Source organism: Periophthalmus magnuspinnatus, chromosome 13 (genome assembly GCF_009829125.3).
Source record: "Periophthalmus magnuspinnatus isolate fPerMag1 chromosome 13, fPerMag1.2.pri, whole genome shotgun sequence".
Lineage (NCBI taxonomy): Eukaryota > Metazoa > Chordata > Actinopteri > Gobiiformes > Gobiidae > Periophthalmus > Periophthalmus magnuspinnatus.
In genome coordinates this window covers 2,673,158-2,680,199 of record NC_047138.1, presented here as the reverse complement: position 1 = coordinate 2,680,199, position 7,042 = coordinate 2,673,158, and positions in this window count along the sequence as shown.

The following is a 7,042-nucleotide window of genomic DNA, read 5'->3' as shown; positions in this document are numbered from 1 at the left end:
CATGTTGAGTTATGTAACCGCAGGCTTCAATATCACAAGGGTAAATGTAGTAATCGAAATATAAAACCTGCCCCTCGCGGTGGTCCTCAGCGTGGGACACTTTCCTTACTCTTGTCTGAAATGTTGGTGCTCGAAATGAGAGTAATCAGAGTTGAATTAGATAACTGTACCGTAGAAACACATATTTTATCAACTTTGGGGTCTCACTGGAGGAGCTGGAGGACGTGTCTGGGGTGAGGGAAGAAGTCTGGGAGTCCCTGCTTAGACCCCTGCCCCCGCGACATCAGATAAGAGGAAGAAAATGGATGGATGGATGATAAACAAATAGATTTTACAAGGTTTTTTTTATTCTTACAGCTGCTTTTACTTGAGTAGTAGTTTCAAATCCTACGTTTCAGGTAAATTCTTTGACCTTCTACTTGAATAACATTGTTTTTTTATAGGTAAAACTTAATCAAACCCGCCTCTAGATCAGCGTTACCTTTATGTAATACTAGTGCAACCGTTACCATAGCGACGGATGCTACTGCTATGACTGATGTTTTTATTGTTATACTCTACTATTACTATGAATTAACACAACCACCATTCAGTTTGCTGCTCACAATAAGAAAAATGATTTGATTTGAGTAAAATTGTCCCTTGTTCCCTTTGTGCTCGTCTGTTTTCAGCTTTGTGTGCGCTTTACGGTGCTGTAAACAGAAGGTGAATCACAAACTTAAAAGTAGTTATTAACCAACGAGGAAGTGTTCATGTGTGTTTATTCCCCCGTGTACATGTCTGCACGCTTTAAGATGTTGTTTATGTGCGTTCGTTCCTCTCTGTCTCGGTAATGACACTTCTCTGCGCAGCTAAAACAATATGACGTGTTTAGACTGAACGTGGAATGAATCTGTAGAACGAGAAGTGACCAGACCAGATCAAAAATGAGAATAAGTGACGATAATCTCAGGCGTCTTTTTATGGCATAATGTGATTTTAAGTTAAAATCAAGATTATATAAAAGTTAACCATCTGTTTGTCTCCGTTGAGATGTTATTCCACCGTATGGCATTAAATTTATCTTGCGTTTATTCATTTACAGGTGTTTTGTAGCTAAAATACTTGAATTATTGACTTTCTTACTGAGCGCCTCTCCACAGATCTGATGTTTAACTTTGTTTGGTGGAATCAGTGTCTCTGTGGATAGTTCAGTCTGTATTTTTTTTGTTTTACATGTAAAAAAAGAGTTTACTTAAGGTTAAAAAACAAAATAATGCAAACCACACAGCAAATACACTTCCTTTATCATGTTTTATTATTTGTAATATTTGATTTGTTTCTGATGTAACTGAGAAAAAAACAGTTTAATTAAGGCCACGTTAAACTTTATATCTGAGTTTTGTGTGAATCCTGTGATCTTATGATTGAGTTTGAATGGTCTTTTAATTCAGATGTTCAGAAATGTGTTTAATCTGAAGTGGTCTGATCCCAGGTCAGTGAGTTCTCTTCTTTTACTGGTCGCCTCTGTGAACCGTCTGCTCCCAAAGCCTAAAGAAGTCCAAACCACGCGACTCGTAACACGTTGCCTCACTCAAATCCACTTCTCATACTGTACACGGGCTTTTCCTTAACAGTGAATCTGCAGAACTTTTTCCCAAACTGGCAACTCTTTGGCCCCTTCTGCTCCACCAGATCCACAAAAGAAATCTGATTTTAATCCTAAAACGGATTATTGAGGATTAGACGAGCCCTCTGTCTCAAAAAGCACAAATGACTGCAGCACCGATGGTACCACCTGAGACCTGAGAACCAGAATACAGTAGTGTCTGGTGAACAAAGAGGATTATAAAGACCTCATCGCTGTAATCTTCTGTCATCTCACGGAGGTTATATATTTGGTTCCACGGTCACTGAGGGCATAGCTTTTTTTTTTTTTCCCAGGAAACTTATTCTGTGTGAAGGTCTCCCAAGCTGAAGTAACAGTGTCATCGGTTTAAGTTCATGTACTCGCTCTAGACGGGAGCTGAGCGTTACATAAGGTGCAATATGGAACTTTTTGGACTTGCTTTGGACCATGGAGATGTTACACAGCCACAGCATGACATACATTTAATACACACGGAGAGGAGAACCTTCTCACAATCAATACAAACACTAATAACTGAGCTTTCGGCGATGACTGAAAGGACAAGAGAATCGCAGATATAAATGTCAAAATGAGTTTCTTCTGCAGGGAGGCTGGGTGCTCCCTTTGAGTTAGAGTGAGGAGATCAGTCACACAGGTCGTACTGAGGGTGGAACGAAGTGCGGGGACCCAGGACACACATGCTGACCCGGGAACGCCTTGGGATTCTCCGGGAAAAGCTGGAGGAAGTGTGTGTGGAAAGGGAAGCGTAGACTGATGCCTCCTTGACCTCACCCCAGATAAAGCAGAAGAAAATGGATGGATGGAGTCAGATATGATTAACACCATAGTTGAGGGCATTCTAGGTACATCTCTATAAAGACAAGCAGATGCTGGACCCTCCACCAGAAAAGAAAAGTGACATAATGCATCTTTAAATAATAGTATATAGTTGAGTATAATATAGGGCTGCAAGATTAGTCTATCAGTTAAATCAGAATTGCGATTGTACGATCACGATAAGCAAATCTTGAATAGTACAATACTTTTTATGTATAAAATCTGTTGTTTAGACTTTTATAAACACGTTCTGTGATTCATGGGATTCTTGTATTAGTTGATATTTTATTGTTCTCACAAATATTAATGCTCCTTGACATGTGAAAAAAATTGCAATTAGACATTTTTTCCTGAATTGTTCAAGGCGTAGTACATTTATTTTATGATTGTTGTTACCATTGCTAGTCCATTATCAGGGATTTCCCGTAAAAGCCTTTAAAATATGCAACTGAAAAGGATATAAGCAAAGAGAGTCAGGGGAGACGTTTATGAATGTGGACAGATAATATCCGACAATGGACTGAGGCTTGGACAATGACTCAGACCAGAACAGTCAGAATAGTGTAAAATGAGATGACTCTTTACTGGAAATAACTCAATGTATGTATATATATGTCAAAATATGGGGAAAACCAAGACACAAAAGCAGCTTAGAAAGAGGTTTAATAATAACCTGGGTGTTATAAAGGTCATAGTTTAGAGCGATTGTTAATTCTGTCCATTGTGCTGCTCGTATATGGACCATAGGGACATCTATTTCAGGATAACGGAATTGTCCCCAAATGAATCACATTTAAAATACCTGGAAATGGAGATGGTTTAGTTACATTTATCAAAAAGTGGATACCCAGACACTAAGAGTACTAGTGTCAAAACTAAATACTCATTTGAAGTATTGATACTCAAATCTGAATAGTTTTAAAATGATTTGTATTGGGTTTATATCACAGAGTCATACTTGAGAAACTACTGATTTATCTTGAGAAGTATTAGTATCAAAAGTGGGTTTAAAATTGAACTATTGTGCCAACACTGTCCCATTGTAATAAAGGCAACTGGACAACTGGACAAAAAGCTGTAGAGGTCAAGACGTTTGGCTGCTCGTCCAAGTTGCTTCTTCAGTTCTGGTCAGATTACTGCTGGACACTGCCTTATATCTGTCTGAAGGAGGAGCTAACTACACTAGAGGACTGGGAGGGCATCTCTAGTACGACACTAAACTGGTTCAAGTCCTATCTAGAAAATAGGCAGTTCTTTGTTGAAATTGGAAAATGTGTCTCAGATAAAATGTCCCTGACCTGCGGGGTGTTCCAGGGGTCAGTCCTGGGACCCCTGTTGTTCAATCTCTACATGCTGCTGTTAGGTCAGTTAATACACAGCAATAATGTGTCTTACCACAACTCTGCAGATGACACTCAGATCTATGTCTTAAGACAGAACAGAACATCCAGAACACTGCTGCTCGGGTCAGGACTAGAACCAGGAAGTACTTCACACATGTGTCCTGTGGCTCAGGTCTCTGGCTCCTGTGGCTCAGAGACTTTAAAGCAGCTCAGTGTGAACAAGTCTCTCCATGGACCAGCACCAAAGAACATCTCCCACATGAACCATCTCACACTCTGAGGACTTCAGGGACCGGCCTCCTGCTGGTGCCAGAGTCAGGACTAAACATGGAGAATCAGCGTTTAAGTTTTATGCAGCTAAAACCTGGAACATTCTTCCTGAAGATGTGAGACAGGCCTCGACTTTGACAATGTTTAAATCCAGGCTCAAAACAGTTCTGTTTATCTGTGTGTATGAATGAAAGGTTTTTATTCTGCACTTGTTTCCGTTAATGTTATTTATTTATTTCTGTATTTATTTTTTTTATTTTATTCAAGTTTTACTTTAAAACAAAGTATATAATGAAAAAACAATACAAAGTACTTTCATAAAGAAGACAACAGATGTATAATGAAAAAATAAATAAAAGAGGGAGGGGGTTCATGTTGCATATTCTACATTTGCAGATTCACTTGTCTGACAAAATACACCAAAAACACATCCCATGTCAAGTGAAAAGTGTCCACTTTCCCTCTAAGTTCAAATTTAATTTTTTCTAGTTGGACATATTTCATTACTTCATACAGTAGGTTAACGTAAATTGGATTTTTTTTTTTTTTTTTCCCAGTTCAATAAAATAAGTCTTCTAGCCAATAATGTTACAAATTTAACAAATTATTTTTGTTCATTCCGAAGGTTTGTACCAACTGAGGACAAACCAAACAGAGCGAGCACAGGGTCAGGATCCAGCTCACAAACATCTGACAGTACATGAAATACTTTTGTCCAATAGGGGGATACTTTTGGACAACTCCAGAAAGTATGAGCCAGTGAGGCCTGGTCCCGTCCACAGTGAGGCCTGGTCTTGCCCACAGTGAGGCCTGGTCCCGCCCACAGTGAGGCCTGGTCTTGCCCACAGTGAGGCCTGGTCCCGCCCACAGCGGACACAAGGAAGTCCCACTCGACCCTGTCAAAGGCCTTTTCTGCGTCCAAAGAGAGCAGCAGCTCCTGATCATTTTTATTTTCTTGGACATAAATGATATTTAGTAATCTCTTAATGTTGAAAAACAGGTGTCTGTCTTTTATGAAACCCGTCTGATCCTGAGATAGGACAGTAGGAAGTAAATTCTCTAGACGTGTGGCCAAGAGCTTTGCTAGAATTTTATAATGGACGTTTAACAAACTTATTGGTCTGTATGAACTGGGCTCTAAAGGGTCTTTAGCAGACTTGTGTATGAGTGAAATACGAGCTTCATAGAATGATGGAGGTAGCAAACCTCTAACCAGAGCCTCATTAAACATCTGATCTGATCTTTAAATGTTTTGTAGAGCTCAGCAGTATATCCATCAGGACCAGGGCCTTTGACGTTTGCATTTTAAGTGTTACTTCTTTTATTTCTTCTTTGATTTTTCTAATATGGCTCTGTGGTCAGCACTAACTTGAGGAATACTGAGGTCTTAAAAAAAAAGTTGTCAATTAATTTAAAATCCCCCTTTGATTCAGACGTATACAGTTCACCATAATATTGTTTCAACGTGTCATTAATCTCTTTTGGATCTGTTGTTATTTGGCTTGAACTAGTCCTGACTTCAATAATTGATCTCGATGCCTCTTGTTCTTTAATTTGAAATGCTAATAGTCTGCCCACCTTCTCTCCATGTTCAGAATAGTTATGTCTCAGTTGTGTTAATAGTTTGGTTGTTTCAGAAGTGTATAATAGATTAAGTTCAGTCTGGAGACTCTCATAGTTGATCTATTTCTTTGATTTTGTAATATTGGATTCTTTTTCTCTTCTCTTTTTGTAATTGAAACTGCTCCATGAAATCAGCTGACCACGTAAATAAGCTTTTTGAGTCTCACATAAGGTACATCTCGTTAAATCTGGTGTGTTATTAGTGGTGTTTCTCAATTTCTTGCTTATCTGATCCAATAATAGAGAATTGTTAAATCTCCATACTTTATTTGTTTTTTGCCCAACTGTAATTTGTAAAAATACTGGATCGCTAAGGAAGAAATCAATTCTCGAGAAGGAATGATGAACTGGTGAAAAATAAGAGTATTCACTTTTATCAGGGAACAATGATCTCCAGGGATCTACTACCTTATAGGTGTCCATGGAAATGTAAATAGTTTTTCCTGATTTGGACAGAATCTCCTCGACGATCTCTCCAGCTGCGGGTCGAGTGCCAGGTTGCCCCACCTATAATAAACTTGTGTGTGTTCATTTTCGGTATTGCTGGAAGAAAAGACAACATAATCATCAGTATTAGGAGTGTATATAGTTATCAGTGTAATTGGGTTATTGTAAAGCCTCCCTGTCTCAATAACATCTCTGCCCCTACTGTCTGTTATTATTTTATCTGCAACAAACGGTATTGACTTTTTAATAACTATAGCAGCTCCTCTACTTTTAGCATTGAAATGGGAATGATAGATTTACCCTCTCCATTTTCATTTCCTACATAGTCTATTGTGGTCTTTGTCTTTAAGATGCATCTCCTGAAGAAACTAAATATCTGTATTTAGTTTCTCACAATGGGAAAAGATATTGCCCCACTTCACTGCTCTATTTAATCCTCACAGTTCCAAGAGATGATTCTCACTGTTTTCTGCCATAGACTATCAGAGATCATCCTGCAACCCCGTTCCCCTGCCCCCGGGGAGTAAAGGAGAGGAAAAAAACAAAAAGCAAAGAAAAGATAGAACCCACACAACCCTCTTTTTCCATACATACTGCATCCAGGGCAGAAACTCAAAAACAACTGGAGGTCTTAAGAGGAAACTAAGTAACCCCCCCAGACCAGACTTATTACTGGAGTTTTCAGGGAGCTTTTTCCTTTTTTATATATATATATATATATATATATATATATATATATATATATATATATATATATATATATATATATATATATATATATATATATATATATATATATATATATATATATATATATATATATATATTTTATTTTCCCTTTTGCCTTTTCCCTTTCCTGTATGGTTCACTTTTTTAGTTGTCCTCGACACTGTCAGCTGCTGGTGCAATGTTT